Source organism: Arvicanthis niloticus, chromosome 24, assembly GCF_011762505.2.
Source record: "Arvicanthis niloticus isolate mArvNil1 chromosome 24, mArvNil1.pat.X, whole genome shotgun sequence".
Classification (NCBI taxonomy): Eukaryota; Metazoa; Chordata; class Mammalia; order Rodentia; family Muridae; genus Arvicanthis; species Arvicanthis niloticus.
Genome location: NC_133432.1, coordinates 30,407,626 through 30,431,773, shown reverse-complemented (window position 1 = coordinate 30,431,773; position 24,148 = coordinate 30,407,626).

The window sequence follows — 24,148 nt, the reverse complement described above, 5'->3', positions numbered from 1 at the left end:
CTGGCTTACAGTTTCAGAGGCTTAGTCCATTGTCATCATGTCAGGAAAGCACAGTGGGGTGCGGGCAGGCGTGGTACTGAGATGAGAGTTCTGTATCTTGATCCACAGGCAGAAGAAGGGAACTAAGTTGCACACTGGGCAGAGCTTGAGCATAGGGAACCTCAAAATTCACCCTCACAGTGACACACTTCCTCCGACAAGGCCACGCCCACTCCAACAAGGCCACACATCCAAAAATGCCACTTCCCATGGGCCAAGCATTCAAACACATGAGTCTATGGGCGGGGGTCGTGGGGCATACCTATTCAAACCACCACAATGACTTTTAACCACAACACTCATAAACACACACACATACATGTACACACACACACATACACACACACACACACACACACACACACACAGGTACCTGCACATACAAAAAGAAGGGTGGATTTTAATTCAGCCAGTTTGTAATTATTCAGCCACCCCTCCCCCCCATAAGACTGTGGAGAGAGAGTCTCCAATTTTCACCTTAGTTCAAAGTTCCATCGACTGACTGGAACATGGGAGACTCAGGTCCTCTTGCACAATTGGCTTGTGTGCCTGGCTCTGGCCTCCTAAGGAATTGTGGGGTCCGAGACACCAGCAGAACAACATCCTAGCTTCCCAGTAGGCTTGGTCATCACCATTGTAGGGAATGTTTGTGCCCACCTTGTGACCACTGTGGTACCATCTGCCCTCCAACTCTGCATAGTTTGTAGGGTGTCAGTGTCTGCCCTCCATCCCCACACCTCCACTGGCTTTCCAGGGTATGTTGAGAGTCTGTCAAGAGACTTCTCACATAGCCATTGACTTCAGAGAAGGTACTGTGATGTCTTGGAAGCTGTAGGCAGTGTGCTTGGGGTTGTGTGGTTGAGATTGCAGCTGGAGGGCTCTCTCTCTCTGTGTAACAGGGTCCCTGCCTTTCCTTTTGGCAGCCCTGCCCCTGCCATGTAGCAGTCTTTAGGAGCCAGCCCACAAGTTTATGGCCTGCTGTGTGTGAGGTGGCTTGGTCCACATACAGCCTGTATTAACATGGAATTGAAAAAAACAAACCAAAAAAAACCAAAACCCAAAAAACAGAACAGGCAGTATCATGTAAAACATGCCTGCTGGGCTTCCTGTAAAACATGGACAGATCCCCAGAGGGCAACATCAGTTGGTGATGTCAGACCTGTCCATGCCTGGGGTCTGGATTCTTCATGTCAGGCTTCCAGGTCAGATTGTTAAAGATGTATATTTAGCCCATTCCCCAGATGCTGCATAGGTTAGCAGCACTTCAATTTGGTCATTTCCTGAGGTGTTCTAGAGTGCCAACACGGAGCTACCCCCACAAACTTCCCCTCCCCAACCCCAAGACAGCATAGGCATGGGCTATGAACAGCTGCAAGGCCTGGTTACAAGTGACCCCCCGTAAGGCTCTGATGACATTGTAGCCCAAAGCTCTAGGCCTCAGCCTGCTCACGATGGACGAATGGCCTAAAGCTCACCCCAGAGGCCTCAGGTGCAGCCCGAGATAGGGGACACATCACTGTTGCCCCTGGGAGTCCCAACGCCTTCAAGGGAGACAAGTGGGGCCAGGTTTCAGCAGAAGGGGCAGCTGCTGCGTCCTCAAAGCCCCCAGGGGACAGAGGTGTGCCCGTCATTGCTCTGCGCTCTCGGGAATGCTGTATGTTGGAGCCGGGTGCTGACAGATTGGCACAGCAGGTTAATAAGTGCATGCCTTCCTCCTAAAGGCTAATGCAATATTAATCAGCCTGGTGTGGTCAGCAGAAATCGCTCAGCAGCCACAGAGTGAGAGGCCTTTAATTAATTCTCCTGTGAAGGGTCTGTCAGCATCCTCCCATACCACCCCGCCCAGGAAGCCCTCCATACTGGCCCAGGCTTCTAATAAGCTGGTTGGCTACTTGTACCTGACTGTCCCCATCCTATAAAACCGGGAAGGGAAATGTGTATGTGGGCAGGGAAAGGTCACCCCTCCACTCACCCTCAGCCCAGATTCCTTCCTTGTTTGGATCCTGTTCACACTGCGGAATCCCATCAGCTCACTAGCTCAGGATAGGACTCTCAGAGCCAAGGCTGAGTGGCACTGGACCTGACAGGCTGGGTGTGGAACTGCTGATATAGCCAGGCCTGTTGGTGCTGGCCTGCCACCCCAGCTACTTCTGCGGCTGAGGCAGGAGGATTAAAAGTTCAAGGCTAGTCTGATCTACAGAATGAGTTCAAAACTGGCCTGAGCAACTTAGTCAGACATTGTCTTCAAATAAAAAGTAAAAGGAGGGCTGGTGATATAGCTCACAGGTAGAGTGCGTCCCTAGTGAGAGGCTGGGGTGTGGCTCAGTGGTAGAGCCCCTGCCTAGAATCCCCCAGTGAGGGCTTGGGGTGTGACTCAGTGGTAGAGCCCCTGCCTAGAATCCCCCAATGAGGGGTTGAGGTGTGGCTCAGTGGTAGAGCCCCTGCCTAGAATCCCCCAGTGAGGGTCTGGGGTGTGGCTCAGTGGTAGAGCCCCTGTCTAGATGTGTGAAGCTCTTAGTTCCACCTTTCCCCCAAAATGAAGGAATTATTGGCACACTCTGAGCAGAGCTGGAAGGGTGGGGAGGGGCCATGTTTGATCCGAGTCTCTCCATGTGTCATCTGGTGACCATCAGAGAAGGCCCTGCCTACTTCTGTCACCTCTAAGGCTGACCTGGTGCTGGGGGGCAGCTAGGATGCTCAGCAGGGTCCTACAAGAGATACTAAAGATGCAGCTGGGCCGCAGTGTTGCCAGACCACCAAGAGGGACAGTCACAGCATCAGGTCTCCATGTGAACTCCCAGGCTAACCCAGGAAGGTCACAGTGAGGCTGTGGTGGGGACAGAGGCTCATGGGAAGGAGCAGATGCTGTAGCCAGGTTTCTGCTCCTGCTGAGTCTGGGACCCTGAGCCAGAGACCACACTGCCCACACTCATAATGGGGTCTTGGAATCTGCAGGGTCATCACCAAGACACCATGTCCCAGCTTTGGGTAAAAGACAGTGATAGTATTGGTAACTTTCATCTGTTTCTCAGACCACAGTCCCCGCAGGGCTCTGTGTCTCCATCTCAGGCCAGCTTCTCCAGAGGTATGTCAGGGGGCCCCACAGCTGGATCTGTGCTCCGGCCACGTTAATCTTTTATTTATCTGAAGAAGCCTGGATGCCGCTGCTTGCGAGTCTAGAGTAATTAGGGGTTCCTGCTGATGGATCGCACTGGAGGGACGCCTTGGTTATTTATTACCAAGTCACTTGCCGGAAAGGTTAGGGGCTGAGAAGTAATTATTTTTCCTTCCTCTCTGCCCCGCTCTCCAGCTTTGCTGAGGGTATTTTGCAGGAAGCTGGCTGGCGATCTAGAGCCTTCCATTCCAAGGCATGTGGGCCCGCAGTCCAGGCTTGGCTGGGAAGATGCAGGATCACAGGGATCATTGGGGGACTGTATGGCTCTTCTTTCTCTTCCGTTACCCTAATCTTTGTCCCTCCCCTAGTTGAAGGTTCCCAGGAGAAAAACGCTCGATCTCTCTGTGTGTCCAGTTCCACATAGGATTCTGGGACACCTCAGGGTAGACTGTTGGAGGCATGCTGGATAAAGTCAAGGGCAGAGGGACCAGGCTGCTGGTAGGTAGAGCAGGTGCAAAGGCCCTGGGGTGAGAATGGACAAGCAGTCTGCAGGGCTGCAATGAGGGAAGGAAGGTATTGTGATGGGCACAGAGGAGTGGGCAAAGGCGTGGCCATGACTTGGACCTCAGGACTTGTTCTAAGCATTTGGGGACATCTTGAGGGTAAAGAGTGGGGAGTAGGTAATTTATTGCCTCTTTTCACCTTGTCAGGGTATACTTGGCAAGGCTTGGGTTGGGGAGACTGTACAGATGTTAAATTGCTTGCTGAACAAGCAGGAAGAGCTGGGTTCAATTCCTGGACCCATATAAAAAAAGCTAGGTATGTTGACATGCACAGAGCTCGGGAGGTGGAGACAAGAGGCCTGGGGCTTGATGGCTAGCCTCTCTACCCTACTTGGTAAGCTCCCAGGCAGGGAGAGGCCCTGCCTCAAAACAAACAAAAACCAACCAAACGAAAAAACTAAGATGGACAGCTAACTGAGAAAGACATTGAAGGTTGACCTCTGGCCTCCAAATACACACACACACACACACACACACACACACACACACAATCACGCACACACATGCAATCACGCATGCACCTTCAGTGCTTACCATGTCTCTCTGGCCCAGCCTGACCAAGCCTCACGCTTATTTTCTCCCCTCAACAGCATTTCTTCCTGACTGGGGCAGCTGTGCTCCCTAGAAAGCAACTAGTCCTAGGGCACAGAAACTCCAACCTTGTGATGTCCCCACAGGCTCACCGTTTGAGCACTTGGTCTCTAACTTGTAGTGCTGTTTCTTGGTCCGGACTGAATGGTTGGAGTAGGTACTTGGGCATAGGGGATGGTATAATCACACCAACCACTTCCTGTCTCCTTTTTGTTGCTTCCTGTCAGCCATGATGTGAACAGCTTCTGCCAACTGCCCCCGCCTGCATGATGCTTCCCTCATGATGGAAGGAGCAAGCCACACAGAACTGAAGCCTCCTAAATCATGGGTCCAAATGAACCGTTCCTTGCCTAAACTGTCAGTAATTTTGGTCACTTAATAAGATAGTGTGGTTGGAATAGGAATGGCCCCCATAGAAAGTGTTTGAATGCTTGGCCCCACAGGGAGTGACTTTATTAGGAGGTATGTCCTTGTTGAAATGGGTGTGGCCTTGTTGGAGGAAATGTGTCACCGTGGGGGTGGGCTTTAAGGCTCCTAAGACTTAGTTCCACCCAGTGTGGAGGAGGCAGTCACATCCGGATGCCTTCAGATTAAGATGTAGAACTCTGAGCTCCTTCTCCAGTACCAGATCTGCCAAATGCTGCCATGATGATAACGGATTAAACCTCTGAACCTGTAAGCCCGCCCCAATTAAATGTTTTTCTTTGTAAGAGTTGCCTTGGTCATGGTGTCTCTTCACAGCAATGGAAACCCTAAGACAGATAGTGACTAGTTCATCTCCTTGAACCAGCTTCTATAGCACAAGAAATGTGTTGTCAACTAGAGTTGCAGGCTGGGAAGACCTCCTCCTTCAAACATGATGATCCAGGACTCAGGAATTACCAGAATCAGGGTCTAAGATCACGTCCCCCATGATGGCTGTCCGGCCTCAATCTCTGAAGACTGACAAGGATTCTCACAAGCAGAAAGGACTATTTGACAAAATTCCTATCATTTTTTTTGTTTTGTTTTAATTTCTATGTTATTTTAGACAGGGTCTTTCTGCGTAGCACTAGCTGTCCTGGAATTCACCCTGTAGACTAGGCTGGCCTTGAACTCACAGAGATCCAACTCCCTCTGCCTGGACTTGGGTTCGATCCTGGGCCTGCTGGGATTCAAGACTTATGCCAGCATACCCAGCTTACACTCCTATTTGAGACATCACCAGAGAAAACGTCAGGCCTGTGATACCACTCCTGAAGAGAGATGGACAAGCAACTTCTCACCTGAGAGACCAGTGATTGGCCAAAGTAAGGACACCAACCAACATCCAACTTAGAGAGCCAATGATTTCTTGGGGGTACTTGTAGGAGTGTGGGTGAGGAGGTGGGTGAGGAGCAGGGACAACTCAAAGGTCATGGCAGTAAACTAAACAAAATGATCTGGGGAAACTGAGTCTGTCTGTCATCCAGGCTCTTAAACCAACGATCATGGACACGTGTGGGATCACATGACTGAGGGTGGGGATCAAGCCACAAGTCATGGCAGTAATCAAAGATTTCTAAATGTGCAGTGATCAAAACTGAATTCCAGGTTGGGCATGGTGGCACACACCTTTAATCCCAGAACTCAGGAAGCAGACGCAGGTGGATTTGGAGTCCACCTAGTCTACAGTAGTGAGTTCTAGGATAGCCGGGGCTGGAACTGGAGGGACTGCTCAGTGGTTAAGAGCATTTGCCACTCAGGAATGAGGAATGAAGATCGGTTTTCAGCACCTCTGGGTCAGACAACTCATACAAGCCTGTGGCTTCAGCTCCAAGGGATCTGACTCCCTCTTCTGGGCTCTTTGAGCACTGCATGTGAGTGTAGGCACACACACACACAACACACACACACAACACACACACACACACACACACACACACACACACACACGAAATAACAGGAATCCTTAAACTTTATTCTTTACATTTTTTTTTAATTTAAAAACTTTTGAGTTGCTGACTTGAGTTTCATAATAAAAATGACTACATGAACTTTGATTTGGGAGTAGGAGTAGGATAGACGTTCCAACAAATTCCCAACAGCTCTAAACATGCTTCTGCCGGCTTGTGCTTTGTGCTAATGTGAAGTGATGGTCTTAGCATGGATGATTATAAAGCCCCCCAAAACATTCATCAGCTCTAAAAACTGTCCAACCAAGATTGATTTTTATTTTGAATTCTCTCTCTCTCTCTCTCTCTCTCTCTCTCTCTCTCTGTGTGTGTGTGTGTGTGTGTGTGTGTGTGTGTGTGTGTGCAAGAGTTCAGTTGCTGTCAGAAGCCAGGAGAGAGCGTCAGATTTCCCTGGAATGAAGTCACTGAGATATCGGATGTAGACGCTGGGAACCAAACTCCAGCCTCCGGCTGTCTTTCCAGCCCCATGACTTAAATCTTAATTTTAATGAAGTATGTCTAGCTCATGAGTATGAAATTTTGTCTTTAGTAACTGATGAAAATTGTGTTTATACCAAAGGACTGTTTTAAAATAAATTTCTTAATATTTAGTTTCAGACATTCTATGTACCTACCTTATGTACTTCTGCTCGTTTAAAAGTGTCTCAAGGTGAGAGCTTGTGGTGAACGGGTGTTGGGGGCCGACTTTTAGCAGAAAGCGGCTATCAGCTTTGCAGCCATCTTGAGCCATATACCCTGACATGAGACTTGGATTACAATAGCCTACAACAGCTGAGCACACTCTGATAATCTTGGTTTAGATACCTTGAGATTAAAGGTGTGTGAGATTAAAGGTGTGTGAGATTAAAGGTGTGTGACATAAGAGTATGACTTAGAAGTATAGAGATCAGAGTTAGAGACAAGACCTAAGGGCATGATTAAAGGTGTAACTTAGAGGCGTGACTTAGAAGTAAGACATATAAAAGGCAGAGGCAGACAGTAGAGATTCAGACTATAGAGGGAGAATCAGACAGGAGACACTTAGAAGAAGAGAGACTGAAGAATAAACGGGATTGAATCACACCCTGTCTGGTCTCCATTCTTTGAGTCTGTCCTCACCCTCGCTCTTGCTGAACCCCGACCCGCAGACCGGAGCAGCAGCTTGGGCCGGGATACAGTGGCCGCCCAAACGTGGGTTGGCCCGGGCCTCAACATTTTGCCTGGGCTGCAACATTTGTTTTGGCCACCCCAACGTGGGGTTAGTGTGGACCCCAACATTATTTTGGCGCCCGAACAGGGACTCGAGCTTGGGCCCCAACAAATGGGGAGAGTCTAAGAAGCCTTACTCTACGTCCGTGAGAATAAGGCTGCCAACATTAGACCTTCACCTGGGACCCCAGCTCCCACGCCCTCCTGCCCAGCTGTCCCTGGTCTTGAGGGTGCTGGAGGACACAGGAGATGGAGTCACCCACGCTGGGGGAGGTGTGTTCAAACCTTACAGCCAGCTCCTTGAGTCCTCCATGCATCCCAGTAACCTCACCAGCTCCCTAAGCTGGTCCTGAGTGGAAGGAATCCTTTCTTTGGTCTGTTGGTGCCCTCCCTGGGGTCGCTGGATGTCGTCCCAGGAAAACCCACACAATGAGCACACATATGAGCTGAAAGCTGGGCAGAGGATCCCGTGGGGATTTCTGTGGGTCCACAGCTTGAGTGCTCGGCACTCAACTGGAAGAGAACCATCTGGAAGGGCTAAAATAAAAAAACAAAACAGTGCCCATTGCTAACATGGGACTGTGAGGCGTCTGGTCCCTCTCAACAGATTCACGCTGGAAAAATTCACTATGCACAAGGCCTCAGGAAGAATATTCTGGAAGAAATAATTCCCACCAGACTAAAATCTGCCCCAGGTGCCCAAAGTCATTAAACTCAGAGAGACCTGAATGAATCACAGACAGTGGCCAAGCACCTTGCATGCAGTCACAGGAACACGTTACCTAGCAACTGATGATATAAAGCTCACTTTGTTTGTTTGGTTTGGTTGTTGTTTTGTTTTTAAGAAAGCAGAGTCAGAAAAATTAGCCCTGCCCACAAGATGTGCTGGGGTAAAGTTGGCATAGAAATTGTAGGAATGGCCAACTAATGATTGGCTAAGTTTGAGACCCACTGCTAACACTTCCTGAAGGGCCAGGACCCAGAGGCTGGGTAGCCCAGAGATGTAGGATAGAACCAAACATGACTGATAAAAAAAAATTAGTGAAATGATTCCAACTGATACTCGGCTATACTCATAGATTGGTGCCTAACCCGGTTGTCAGCAGAGAGGCGTCTTCATCCATCAACTGATAAAGAGATGTGGAGACCCACAGCCCAACGTTAAGTGGAGCTTGGGGAATCTGTGGAAGAGGATGATGAAGGATTTCAGGAACCAGAGAGGTTAAGGACACCACAAGAAAACCTAAAAATTAACTAACTTTGGCTCATAGAGGCTCACAGAGGCTGAATCACCAACCAGGAAACACGCATGGGCCCGGCATAAGCCCTCTGCACATATGTTACAGTTGTGTAGCTGGGTCTTCTTGCGGGACTCCTATCAGTGGCAGCAGGTGCCATCTCTGACTCTGTTGCCTGCCTTTGGGGCCGTTTTTCTCCTACTGGGTTGCCTTGCCCAGTCTTACTAGGAGAGGAGGTGCCTGGTCTTACTGCAACTTGATATACCAGGACTGACTGATATTCCATGGGAGGCCTGCCCTTTTCTGAAGAGAAACAGAGGAGGAGTGGATGGGAGGAGGGGAAGAGAAGTGTTGGGAGGCTGAAAAAGCAGAGGGGAGGGAGGAGAAACTGGTAGATGTTAAAATAAATAAATAAATAAATAAATAAGAAAGCAAAGTCAAAACTGAAATGATAAGACTCATTCAACAGAAACGTCATGGCCAGATGACTCTGTGGGTAAAGCGCTTGCCTTGCAAGCTCAGGGACCTGGATCCCCAGGACCCATGTTAGAAGCTGGGTGTGGATTCACATGCCTGAAATCCCAGAAGTGGAAGTTGAAGACAGAAAAATGCCTTTGGTTTGCTGGCTGGCCAGCCTAGCAGAATCAATGAGTTCTGGGTGCGATGAGAGGCCCTGTCTCAAAAAACAAGGTGGAGAGAAACTGAGGAAGACACTGGCCTCCTCCTGCATGAGCGTGCATGCACGAACACACATGCACAAATATAGGAACATGCCGTTTTAATCCCAGGTGTGGGACACGGGGCTGCTTCAGACTGTCCACAGCAGCTGACCATGCTTTGTCTCGTGCTCTAGCAGGGGCATGATTTTGCCAACGGCAGACAGTTTCTGTGACTGTGTGATGCTGGAAATTCTGAGGGCTTTTCGGAGGGTCTGTAAATGCTACAGGTGTGGTGGGTTGTAGGTTGGTTGGTGTTGGTTGATGTGGGTTATTGTTGGCCACAGTTTGTTAAGTAGTGATGTGTAAAAAAGAAACAACGACAAGAAGAAATTAGATATCCTGACAGTGAGGATCAAACTTGCCCCCATAAACTCGATGCCCTAACCAGCAGGAAGCAGTCTAATGATAACATTGTCTCCTTTATTTAGGAATCTCTTTCCTCTCTATCCTTTTCCTCTTATCTAGTGTTAGGGGACTGAAAGGATGCAAGAAAAGGTGTGGAGAAAGATTGAAGAAAGAAGAACCCACAATGTTGTAGCCAAAAGCAAGCTCCAGAAACTGACCCGGGAGGGGCTAATTCTCATCTACTTGACACTTCTGGAAAGAGGGAACCATCAGACTGGGAGCCTCAGCTGAGGAACCTCCCCATCAGACTGGCCTATGGGTGTGTCTGTGGGGCACTTGGTCTTGGCTGCTGGTTGATAGAGGAGGTCCATTCCGCTGTGGGTGGGGCTTTAGGCAGGTGGGTCTGGGCTTTATAAGAAAGGGAGCTGAGGATGAGCCTGGGACCAGCCAGTGGGCAGCATTCCTCCATGGTCTCTGCTTGTGTTCTTGCCTTGTGTTCCTGCCCTGGCCTCCCTTGTGATGAATTGTCTGTCACCTGTAAGATGAAATATGTCCTTTCCTCCCCAAGTTGTCTTTGGTCATGGTGTTTATCTCAGCAACAGAAGTTGCTGAAAGAGTGGCCAGGAGTGAAACCTCCTGAAACTGGGAGCCCAAATAAAAATCCCATCATTAAACCGCCCACCTCCGAGACTTAGGTCACACTATGCAAAAGTAACTAAACAAATGTACCACTCAGAAAGCTAAGCAGAGACATGGAAGGCAGAAAAAATGAAAAAACAAAAAACAAAAAACAAAAACAAAACCCAGGGCCTGGGGAGGCTCAGTATAATGAGCTGCACAAACCTGAGGACCTGAGTTCAGATCCTTAAAATTCTCATTATAAAACAGACTTGTTCTCATGTGCCTACGATCCCAGTGTCGGGGATGTGGGGACAAGTGGGTCCCCGAGGCTCACTGGCCAGCCAGTCTGGCTGAATCACTAAGAGATGTCACCTCAAAAAGTAAAATGGAGAGAGATTGAGGAGGACACCTGACATTGACCTCTGACCTCCACATGCACCTGCATACGCACGCGCGCGCGCGCGCACACACACACACACACACACACACACACACACACACACACACGCACACTTGAATGCATGCATAGAACACACACAGAGTAAAGACAAAAAAAGACCCACACTGAGCCTGTGGGTGTGAAAACCTCAATGTCTTCAGAAAAGACATTATCAATCAGTAGCCTGGGAGACGTGTCAGAAGAAGCTACCAGAATAAAAAGGACCTAGAACCGTTATGCAGCTACGTGTGTGTCACTGTGACCAAAATACCTAGGAGGGACAACTTTTGGGAAAAAAGGTTTACTTTGGCTCACAGATTTCAGAGGGGTTTAGCCTACCATGGTGGAAGGCCGGGGAGAAATGGCTCAGTTGATGGCAGCAGGAGAGTGTGGTGGAGGCCGCTCACATCAGACAGCAGGGGTGTGGTATGTGGTGGAGGCCACTCACATCCGGGAGGAACAGTAAGTAGGGAGACCGGATAGTGTGTTACAGGATATTTGATCACACTATGAACCCTGGCACTGTGATGTTTACTGGGGAAACCTGGTTTTAGTTGTGGTGTAACTCAGTTTTAACACACACCTTTGATCCCTTCGGCTGGAATACAGACACGCCCTTATTCATATCCTTACTCCCAAACAATGAAAGTAAAGTTAGTTTGCAGAAGGAAGCACCCATGTTTGAAAGTGATGTCTAATTGAGTGGCAGACAAAGTGACAAATCAGAGAAAGATTTGACAGAATAGGATACACCCAACTCTACAAGAAAAGAGGAAAGAGTAACCTACGAGGGAGCAAAGCAGAGGGAGAAAAGAAGGAGGCACTTTTACCAGGACAGTTGTAGAAAGATAGGTTGCAGAGAGAGAACAAGCTAGACACAGGTGAAGACAGAAAGAGCCAGAGCATGAGGAGTCAGAAGATTAAAACTAATGGCCAGAGTTAGTCTGAAGCCAAGCAGAGTAAAAAGTCAGATGCTGAGAGAGAAGCCAGATTGAACCAGTGAGCTTGGAAAGAAGTCTGAGCTGGAACAGCTAAGTTGAACCAGCCAGATAGGGTTCAGAAAGAACTAGGAAGGGGTGAGCTTATTCAGCAGCAAGTCTCAGAGACTGGAAATATTCTAGGTCTAGATAAGGAATGGACTTGCTAAAGAATGGGCCACACCTTCTGCTGCCAGCCATGTATAGGACATGGAAGAAGAAGTTTGTTCTCTCTCTGCCTGCCTGTTTTCACTCTCATTGGCAAGTACATTCCTTCACTGGCATTAGAGCCTACTTCTAGCATGTACTGAAGACCAGCTGAAGCATCTTGCCTTATCTGAACACCTATTGGATTCTTGAACCTTCTGTTGGTAGACAGCCATAATTGGACTAGCTGAACCATAGCCTGTAAGCCATTCTAATAAATCCTCTGTCTGTCTGTCTGTCTGTCTGTCTGTCTACTCATGTATTATATTATCTATCTATCTATCTATCTATCTATCATCTATCTATCTATCTATCTATCTATTCATTCATATTCATTCTATAAGTTTTGTTCTTCTAGAGAACCCTAATATGCCCTTCTACATATCAGTGTCTCACTAATATATGCATATAATTAAAAATAAAACAAATCTTTCTTAAATCTCAATATGTCCCAAGTTAAAAAAAATTAGGAAAACAAATTACTCAAAACTCATGAAGACAAAAATTGTAAGAGCAGAGAGAAAAGTGTACAGAGGGTTAAAAGTGAGACTAACAACATATTTCTCAGCAGAACTACCAAAGCAAGAAGTTGGTTAGCAAGGCCTGAAGGATTCACTGACCCTGGATTTTATACCCTACAAAACTATCTCAAACCTGCAAATGAAGCAAAGATATTATCAACAAGCAACCACAAAATTTGTCCTTAGTGAATCTGAGCTTTAAGAACAGCTGGAAAGGGTCCTTCACACAGAATTAAAAACAGCAGCAGAAATGTAAGTTTACCAAAGGACTGAAGAGCCCTCCAGATGGTCCAAATTTGTAGAAATCAACACATTGTTTAAGTATCTTTAAATGAGAATTGACCATTCAAACAAAGTAGTAGCCATAGATTTGGAGGCCCTGTGAAGCACATGAGAATAACACTATGGCCTGTGAGAAGAGAAATGGAAGTAATTGACAAAAACTACCCAAGAGATTGTATCAGTGTCAATTAAAATCTAAGCCCTAGGGCTGGGGAAATGACTCGTTGGATAAAGTGTTTGTCACACACGAATGAGGACCTGAGTTCAATTCCCTTGAACCCACATGAAGCCAGATGTGGCAGACCTTGCCTGTAACTCCAGCACTGGGGAAGTGGAGAAAAGGTTCTCCAGGGATTGCTGGCCTGCCAATTTACCTGAATTGGCAAGCTCTGGGTTTAGTGAGAGACCCTGCTTCAAAAATATAAGGTGGAGAAAGATTGAGGAAGACAATGGACATTGACACCTGGCCTCCAGACATGTGTGCACACACATATACACACATTCTCTACACACATACACACCCTTAAGCCTAGTGTGGTGTTGCATAACTGTAATCCCAGCATTTAGAGAAGAAGGTATGAGAGCATACTCATATCATATAGCAGGGCTAAAGATAGGATTTTATTTTATTTTATTTTATTTTATTTTATTTTATTTTATTTTTGAGACAGGGTCTTACTATGTAGCTCTGGCTGGCCTGGAACTTGCTATGTATGCCAGGCTGGCCTCAAACTCACAGGGATCTGTCTGCTTCTGCCTGTAGAGTTCTGGGATTAAAGGCATGCATCACCATACCCAGCTAAAGATAGGGTCTTGAGGAAAAGAACGAGAGAACAGACTCCCAGCCTCCCTTTCCCTGATCACATCTTTGCCAGGTCTTACCAAAAGCTTGGGACACAAGAGCAATTCTCTGGGTCTGTTTCTAACCTAATAAACAAGGATGTGGACTTTGTTCTGACGGGTGGAAACCATTCATATTGTGGAATATAGCTCACCATAGAAGATGATACCGCTTGGCTCCTGGGCTTCACAGAGAAATATGGACAGATGGGCATTGTTCTATAACACTGAATCAAAGTCCTGGAATAGGCGATCAGAGTCAACCTGGTGGAAAGGAGAGGGGAGATCTCCTGTGAATGGAACCAAATGTCCAGAGGCCTTGAGGTAGGAAAGGGTGCAGCATCTGGTCATGTGGATTAACTATGAGCACATTCACCTGGGTAGGAGGCAACCTCCCACTCTGCTACTTCAAGTGCCTGTCAGAGGCAAACCCACAGAAGCTACAAGGGCTTTGGTGGCTTCCAGGAGGGAGGCAGGGATCTATAGCAACAGGGCCCTAGGTTTTCTTTGGGGAAAAAAAAATTTGTCATTGAACAGAGGGATTGGTTGGTTGCACAACACTGTGAATGTATCTCGTGCCACTAATGCTCACTGACTGTTGACTTAGTTTTATCTCATGTGAAGTTTACTTCCATGGGAAAAAGGTCATGGTGGGCATTAAATTAAATGACAGTCATGACAGGCTTAGAAGCAGCTGGAGCAGGGGCAACTGTGGCTATTCCTGTTATTACTGACCCTCTCTACTTTAATTCCCTGGAGATATGCATTAGTTAGGGTTTCTGTTGCTCCAATGAAACACCATGATCAAAGCAACTTGGGGGATAAAGGGTTTTATTTGGCTTACACGTCCAGGTAAGAGTCCATCACTGAGGGAAGTCAGGGCAGGAACCTGGAGACAGGAACTGATGCAGAGACCGGAGAAGACTGCTTTTTATGAGCTTGCTCCTCATGGCTTTCTCAGCCTACTTTCTTATAAACCCCAGAAGCACCAGTCCAGGGGATGGTACCACTCACAACGGGCTGGGTCCTCCTCCACCAATCACTAATTTAAAAACTGCCCTGCAGCTGGATCTTATGGCAGCTTTTTCTCAATTGAGGTTCCCCATTTTCAGATGACTCTAGCTTACGTCAAGCTGATATAAAACTAGCCAGGACAAGGTATTTCATGTTTTCTTTCATTTCCCAGAATACCCCACTACTGGGTATTAGTTTTCAGATGAGAAGGAAAGGCTCAGAGAGAGCAAGCAAGTTGTTCAAGGTCACACAGCAGGGATGGGACCCAAACTTAGGTTTCCACTCCCCAGTCTAGGCCTGGACAAAAGTTGCAAACCTGTCCTTGGAGAGGGCGAGGTGACATGCACAGAGCAGCAGTCAGGTGAGACCCCACTGTGACAGAACAGCACCGGCCAATATGGATGTTCATCAAAGCTGCTGCAAAGACAGGTGGCATCTGGAGCTGTTTATGCAGAAGCTGGCAGGGCTGAGAGACAGTGTGACCATGGAAGCAGAGGAACAAGCCAGGGCGCAGTGAAGCTGGTGGAGCTGTCAGTGCTACCAAAGTTCTCAGATGGAATGTTGCCGGGCAACCTGTGATAAATGTCTCAGACACAAATACCTTCCCCTATGATCTGATGTCCAAGCAAGAGGCCAGGACACCTAGGGGTGTCTGGGGCCCAGGACAGGTGAAAGAAGGGGCACATGGTACCCTTCCTTAAGCTGGCATCTCCCTCTCCAGAAAGCAACTGGGCTTCCCCTAGGGAGTCACCATGATTCTCCTTAGAGACATTTTTAAAAACATACTTCGTCCACTCCTAACCCCACTGAAGGCTTCCTGGTGCCATGGCATTGTCCTGTGGGCACCTGCATTTCTGAACCCACCTACTTACTCAAGTACCCCACACACTCAGTGAAGCCCCAATTTCCCACCCTCCCTTCTGCCTCAGGACCTTTGCACATGCTGTTCTGTCATAGTTACTCCCCCCACCATCACCCCGCCCTGACTTTGAACCTCAGGACTCCTTCAGGACTCTGTTTCTTACTAAACAGAGGTGTTGGTTGCACAGGGCTGTGAACGTATCACATACTGCTAATTGCTCACTAAGTCAACTGCTAAGACACTGGGTCAAGACCTCTTGGAGTTTAGTGTTGCTTTCTAGGGCATCGGATGCACTGGCCCTGAGACTGCTGCCTCTTTAGATCTTTACTGCACAGTTGTGCCCATGGCAAGCCCTGGTGCATCACCAGGGAGGAGGCAGACCTGACTTACTCAGGGCTATGCCAGCTCCAGAACGCGTTGGCCTGGGAGATCTTTGAGTAGTTGTGATAGCAAGAATCAGTGAATGGAAGGAGGCATGGGGAGAGGGAGGAGGATAGAGAGAGAGGGAGGGAGATGGATGATGGGTGGCTGTGTGAGTGGAGGGGTAGGCGTTTGGTCTGCTGTATAGATGGATGGATGGGCAGGTGGATGAAGGGGTATGGATGGAGAGAAGGAAGGAGAGTGGAGGGTCTCTGAGACCCTTCAATCCCACAGAAGACAGCTGTGGGACAAAGCTGGCAGGACCATCTTGCTCTAAGTGAGGCCTGGAGGCCAGCTGACAAGACGCTGACCTCAGCTGCGTCCCCTACTGCTGGCCTGTCTCTCACCGGGCAATGGGTTCTGAGTTGATGAAGAGAGATGCGTCTGAACACAGGGAGACCCAGGCTGCTCTGTATTTCTGGCTTCATTTTTCCCATCTGTAAAATGGACACGTTTATTGTCCCTGTGTGTACATACGGCGATCTGTATGCATACACTCAGTCTACAAACTGTAGAATGTGGTACCAAGGAGGTGCTGTTGAAGGCACAACCCTTTTCTTCAGGCTTGGCTACCTGCCCTCCTTCCTCCTCCACCCTGTGCTTTCTTCCTTCAGGTTGATGGGAATCCTTCCTTTGGTGCCAGAGTCAGGGAGGGGCAGCCAGCAGGGCCCAGCACTGTCCATTGTCTGTCAGTCTATCTGTGAAGGTCCCGTTGCCCAGCAGGGGCTGGTCGGTGGCTGCAGGGCGCACAGCTGTTTGCTGGGTCTTGTCTTGAAGCAAACACAATAACTGTTTAGCGACTGAGCCACACTAATGAGTATCGGGCCAGATATTTTCGAAGCCTGTTTCAACTGATTACTTGGAGAGCTGAGTACGTCTCCCAATTACCCAGGCAATTAGGCGACTAATTAAATACTTACCCTCCGCTTCATAAACAGGCACAGGCGGGCGGGAGCTGGAGTTGGCTCAGGCGCCTGTGAAATATCGGCTGTCAGGGAGGCCCACGCGTGCACTCGTGCGTTCACATACGGGCACACACTCACGGGCGTGCCGGATTTCAGCTGCCCTGTGGGCAAGCTGCCAATGGTCAGACAAGTAGGGGGACAGGCATCCAGATGTGCTGAAGGGTCTAGTCACATGTCCTGGGGTTAGAGTCTGGACTTCTCAACCTGTCAGAGAAGTTCCTTATTCCAGGAAGCCCTCCTGGTTTACTCCAACCTCAAGGACGTCCACCCACTGACAATGTCTCTGTCTCAGGCCTGGCTCTGAGCTCCAACCTTTGTGTCTGAGTGACTCTCCTGTTCTGGGAACAAGTATTCATCAGTTGGAGCTTCTCTGATCTTACCCAGGGCAAAGCTGGCACCAGTTCCGATTCCCTACTCCCAGCCAGTGATTTGTCTGGAAGATTTACCTGGCGGTGCCACTGTGATGGTTTATAAGCACACTCCTGGGGTCAGGAGATAGCTCAGAGTGCTTGGCTGGCATCCCCAAGGCCAAGCTTCTATCCCAAGCACCACCTAAGGTACAGGGAACCACCTTGGGAACAGGTGGTGGCACATGCCTGTTATCTCAGAACTTGGGAGGAGATCAGAAATCCAAGGTCATTCTAGGCTACAGCATAAGTTCAGGGCTATCTTGGGCTACAAGAAACTCTGTCTCAAAAGAAATAAAAATTAAAAACATGTTCTTAATTAAAGTATGTACCAAACACTTTGATTGCTTCTCATTCTGACTCTGTCTTCCTCTGTTCCCTGGAATCTGGCTGGGCTGTGATGGCCTCAAGCGAGGATGGCCTTGTTGGGCATAGATGGGAGAAGAAGTCCTTGGTTCCGTGAAGGCTGGATGCTCCAGTGTTGGGGGAATTCGAGGGTGGGAAGGAGGGAGTGTGTGGGTAGGTGGGGGCACATCCTCATAGAAGCAGGAGGAGGGTGAGATAGGGGGTTTCTGGGTGGGGGGGGAATGGGGAAAGGGGATAACATCTGAAATGTAAATAAAATATCCAATAAAAAAATTAATCTAAAAAAAAGAAAGTAAAAAAGAAAGATAGTGTGACATGCTACCTGGGTCCCTAGGCTGGCCACAAGGGTCCTCAACTGTGTTACTAGAACTTGAGGGCTGAAAGCTCTAAGCTCACAGAGCTTGTAAGAGGTCACTGCGCATGTGTGCACATGCGCACTCATACAGACTCTATGCGTACCCCACCCCCCTGGCAAGCTCCTGCGCATGTGTGCACATGCGGACTCATGCAGACTCTATGCGTACCCCACCCCTGGCAAGCTCCGTGCTGTTCTGTGGGTTCTTGCCAGAGCACTGTGACAATCATTGGCTCAGGACTAGCATCCCACCTGAGGCGCAGGCTTCCACTTAGCCCTTGCTCAACGCCAGAGAGACTCAGAATGTTTCCAACTCTCATGTCCAAAGAATGCATACGGGAGGGTGGGAAGGAAAGAAGTTAGTGTTGAAGGTTCAAGGGTCATGCCTCAGACCGCTCAGGACGCCAGAGAACAATGACCCACAAAGCCCCACCACCCCAAGGGAAGTCCACCACATCTTGGGGGCACTTCTGCCTCAAGAATCTGTAAGCTTCTAGGCTGGGTACCCAGAAAACTGTGGACAGCAGGCAGTAAGTTTATTGGCCCCTGGGAGGGGAGGCAAAGTGTCTTAGGTGGACACGGTGTGGAAGTAGGAAGCGGGACAGGTGGAGACATGTACCCACGTGTGCCCCAGCTAGCAGGTAGCTCTTGGGCTTCACTATGGTCTGTCTCTCTCTCTCTCTCTCTCTCTCTCTCTCTCTCTCTCTCTCTCTCTCTCTCTCTCTCTGTGTGTGTGTGTGTGTGTGTCCCCGTCCTGGGTGCCAGGCTCTCTGACTCCACACACACCTGTAGAGATGATGGGGTGCAGGCCCGGCTCGCCCCCAGCTCTGTAGTTTCTCTCCAGTGTCTAGAGGCTGAGCTCTTTCCACGCCTAGACACTTCCCCATTACTCCTGAGACACAGTGTGGAGCCTGGGACACAGCAGCTGCATCGTCAATACTTGTCTTCTGAATCCACAAGTCATCTAAGGCGAGTTGTGCCTCTCCTCCTCAGCTTCCCGGGGTGAGGGACAACGGGCCAGGCCAGGTGCTGCTCTCCAAGGAACCAAGTGGGGCCCCTTTGAGTCTGCGATACCCATGCTAAAGAGATGATGGTCCAGACGTTGTTAGTGTGATCCCCACCCCCAGCTGGGGGGCTAACCGGACAGTGACTGGGCCATCTGATGGGCCAGTTCTAATCAATGGAAAAATTTTAAATGTTTTTGAAGGGCCTGCACATGCCACAGTGCATGTGTGACGCTCGGAGGACAACTTTTGGGAGTCGGTTCTTACCTTCCATGTTGTCTAGTGAGGCAGGGTCTCTCTTGTTTCCTCTGCTGCGTATTTGAGTTCACTCTGTGAGGTGATTCTCCTGTTTTTGCCTCCCGTCTCTCCACGGGAGAGCAGGGGTTACAGATGCATGCTGCTGTATATGGCTTCTTATGTAGTTTAGGTGATCAGCTTTAAGCAGCTAGCACTTTTACCTACTGAGCGATCTCCCTGGTCCTCTGTTGAAAATTTAATAGCAGATCGGGGACTTCCTGAGGACGGAGTAATCTGGTCTGCCAGTGGCTCTTCCCATCCTGTTAGGGTGAAAGCTGCTCTTAGGAGCTCACCTCCATCATGTCACCAGTCAGTCCTAGATCCCTTTATAACTTAAGCACATGCTTACTACATAGCTAGAATAAGACAGACGATGTTAGCGAACGAGCAGTGGCCCACGGCTTCGGCGCCCGCGCCCGACTCTCCCTGTTCGAATCCTGCGTTCCCGTGTGACTCTGCCCGCGTCTCATGAGGAAAAAAGAAGAAAAAAAAAAAAAGACAGATGATGTTGGGTTGGGGAGATGACTCAGAAACTTAAAGACCTGAGTGTGGTCCCCAGAAACCATGTGGAAAACCCCCCTAGGCATAGTGATGTACATGTGCAATCCCAGCACTGGGGAGATGGAGCCGGGAAGATGACCCCCTCCTCCCCAACCCCATACAACTCACTAAGTGAAAAGATGAACCAGGAATACTTGCATCTGTCAGAGCCCAACAGAGGAGATGAGGCAGATCCATAAAATAGATGTTACTAAGAGTATACATAAAAATTCATTATGTAACACCATTAGTGTGTCTCTTCATCTTTCCTTTTGGGTTTGCGTATGCACAGGTGTGTGTTTGTGTGTGTGTACCTGAATGTGCAGACCACAGGTCGGCTTTAGCTGGACTTCCTCGAGTACTTTGCTGTTGGGACAGAATCTCTCACTGGCTTAGAACCCATCAAAGCAGACTAGTGACTAGCCAGCAAGCCCCAGGGATCACCTTGTCTTTGCCTTCCTAGTGCTGGCAGCTAAGAATGTGCCATCATGTCCCGCTCTTTTAATATATGAATTCTGAGAATTGAACTCGGGCCCTTGTGGTTACAAGACAAGCCTTTTACTGACTAAGCCATCTCTGAGCATCTACAACAAGCCAGACCCAGGCTACAGAGCTGAAGCCTGCAGTCTAGAAGATGATGCAACAACGGGTAGAAAGGTAAGGCCTTCCTCAAATCCCACCATATCCATATGATAAACTGTGTGGCTCAGTGGTAGAGCCCCTGCCTAGGATCCCCCAATGAGGGGCTGGGAGTGTGGCTCAGTGGTAGAGCAGCTGCCTAAAATCCCCCAGTGAGGGGCTGGGGTCTGGCTCAGTGGTAGAGCCCCTGCCTAGAATCCCCCAGGGAGGGACTGGGGTGTGGCTCAGTGGTAGAGCCCCTGCCTAGAATCCCCCAGTGAGGGGCTGGGGTGTGGCTCAGTGGTAGAGCACCTGCCTATTACATGCAAGTCCCCGGTTTTTATCCCTAGAACTGCAGTGAGGGGAGGGAGGCAGGAAGGAAAGGGAGGCTGAATGATCAGAGAGGAGGGAAGTGAGAGTCATGAAGGGAAAGGAAGGCTAAGGGTAGGGGCAGGGGGATCAGCCAGCACCTAGAGCAGAGGACAGCCGAGCCCAGGGTGTAGAGGACTCATAAACCATACTCAGGCTGAGCCTACAACCCAGGCCTTACAAGGCTGGGGACATCGTGGACAGCTGTGTCTTTCCACATCCCAGGACCATACAAATGGCCCGTGGTTAGTCTTCCCTAAGGACAGTCATGACCCCACCTCCAGACTCTGCTGCCTACTTTCCAGGCCTCCCTCCTACCCACCAGCCCAGCTGCATTCCAGTGCCTGAGCTGCTAACTCTCCTAGCATCCCTCAGCCTGTGGCTGCAGCCCTCCATTGCTGCTTCTCCACTGCTTTCTGCTGCCCCCCCAGATTTGCCTGGCTTCACTTCCTTATAATGAGTTATGCAAACCAGACCAGCTCTCCGCCACCAAATGCTACCTCCCGGGTCTCCCAATCTTATAAGGGAGGTAGGTCAGAAGCCTTGCAACTGGCTTCTTAAAATTATTCATTCTTTGACAATTTTAATGAGCATATATTGTACTTTGGTCACATCCACCAACCCCCCCCCCCCGTTACCCTTCTTATCCCCCTCCCATTCCCACTGGGCCTTTTCTCTTCCCAACACGTCCCCCTTCCCTATTTCTAAGCCTTCTTAAATGACCTACTGAGTCTCAGGGTTTCTTCCATGAGCATGGGCAGAAGGGTCATTTACAGAAGCATGGCCAACTTATCAGAGGCTCACACCACCGAATAAGATGCCTCCCCTTCTCCCAGCAACCGTTAACTGCCCAGTCTCTGCAGCTCAGTAATTGGGTGACTCCGTCAACCCAGCTTCCTGCTGGAATGTCGGAAAGCTTGGCCTTCAGGAACCTCGGCAGTTTCTGAGAGCCACACCACGTCCTGTCGAGAAGACAGAGTCTTGCAGCCGCCCTCCTACCCTCTGGCTCTTCCACCCTCTCTTCCATCATGCTCTGGGAGCCTTGGGGGGGGGGAGCCATCGAGATGTTTAGGGCCTAGTACTCACTCCACAGTCCCTTATTCTCAGCCCTGTGGCCAGGTGTGAGTCTCTGCAGTAAGCACCGCCCAGCGCACACAGGAGCTCCTCTGACTTGTGCGCCCGGCTATAGATAGATAGCCAAGGCTAGCCTTGAATTAGCCCAGGCTATCCTTGATTCCTTTATACTCCTCCTGACTTAGCTTCTTGAGAATGAGAGCCATTATTATGTCTAGTGTTTTTAAAGTTTTTGAGACCGACTATAGATAGATAGCCAAGGCTAGCCTTGAATTAGCCCAGGCTATCCTTGATTCCTTTATACTCCTTCTGACTTAGCTTCTTGAGAATGAGAGCCATTATTATGTCTAGTGTTTTTAAAGTTTTTGAGACCGACTATAGATAGATAGCCAAGGCTAGCCTTGAATTAGCCCAGGCTATCCTTGATTCCTTTATACTCCTCCTGACTTAGCTTCTTGAGAATGAGAGCCATTATTATGTCTAGTGTTTTTAAAGTTTTTGAGACCGACTATAGATAGATAGCCAAGGCTAGCCTTGAATTAGCCCAGGCTATCCTTGATTCCTTTATACTCCTCCTGACTTAGCTTCTTGAGAATGAGAGCCATTATTATGTCTAGTGTTTTTAAAGTTTTTGAGACCGACTATAGATAGATAGCCAAGGCTAGCCTTGAATTTTCAATTCTCCTGCCTCAGCCCACAGAGAAGCTAGGATAATAGCCTGGCCTATGCACATCTCTTGTGAGGACACAATTCAACCTATAACGACCATAGTGGGCTGGGCTTGCCCTCCCAGCTTCACTTTCAACACCCTGGAAGACTTTTGTGGACAGCAGATTCTGGACCCTTTCTCGAGGCTTATAAATGTGCTGGGAGCATTGGTGGCAGCCATGAGCCTGGAGTCCCCACAGTTCAACTTGGAATATAAACGCCAACCTGGGCTTCTCAGAAGTGAAGGAGTGTAAAGTAGGTCAAGCAAGGTTCCTCCATGAAGGAAGCCTAGATCTCCCCAGCCGCCCTAACCTCGCAGTGCCTTTCTCTTCTCTCTGCCTGTCTCTTGCCCCAGTCCCACGAGAGCTAGCTCCATTCAGTCTGGAGCTTCCAGAGGCATGGCCAATGAGTGCCCCTCTGGTGCCTGGCCCATCAAAGCTTCCGATCTCCAGGCTTTCGCCCAGCCATGGATCTGCCCGGGCACCTCTGTGGCCTATCAAGGAGAGTGCTAGGACTCCAGAAAGACAGTTTGTGAGGTGGAAGTTCTGGAAGCTTCAGTGAGGAAACCCAGGCAGGGAGGACACTTAGGTGTGTGTGTGTGTGTGTGTGTCCCACAAGCATAGAGGACCAAGGACAACCTCTGCTATCATTCCTCAGGTGTGTCCCACTATATTATTATTATTACTATTATTTTGAGACAAGAGCTCTCTGACCTGGAGCTCACCCAAAAGACTAAGCTGCCTGGTCAGTAGGCCCAGGGATCTGTGTGTGTCCAACCCAGGGCTAGGGTTTCAAGTACATGCCACCACCACACTCAGCTTTAAAAAAAAAAAAGTTTTATTTTATGTATATGAATGTTCTATCTGCAGAACAGGGCACCAGAACTCACTATAGATGATTGTGAGCCACCATGTGGTTGCTGGGAATTGAACTCAGGACCTCCGGAAGAGCAGCTGGTGCTGAGTTTTTAACGCCAAGCTGTCTTTCCAGTCCCCAAAGAGGAATTTTTTTTTTTAAAGCTCCAAAGTGCATTGGCTGGGAATCCAACCCGGGGCCTTCCGTGTGGCAGATGAGAATTCTACCACTAACCCACCACGCTCAGCTCTTAAATGTGGATTCTGGGGACCTGAACTCAGGATGAACTTGACATCAACCTGAATGAATGATGCTCTAAGGTCTGGAACCCAAGGCAGATCCAGGATCTGACCCTACAACCTCTGTCGCACTTCTGGGGGCTCAGTTTCCACATCTCAAGGGTTCTTTGCTTTAAAAATTTGCCATTGTTACACTAATATTTTATCTCTCTCTCTCTCTGTGTGTGTGTGTGTGTGTGTGTGTGTGTGCGCACGTGCGAGAGTGTGCAAGTGTGCCATGGTGCACAAGTGGAGGTCAGAGGCTAACTGGTGGGGTGGGATCTCTTCTTCCACTTGTCTGAGTCCCAAAGATCAAACTCAGGTCCCCAAGCTTGGCAGCAACCACCTTTGCCCACTCAACCGTCTCATCCATGCCCCTAAAAGGGTCTTTAAAAAT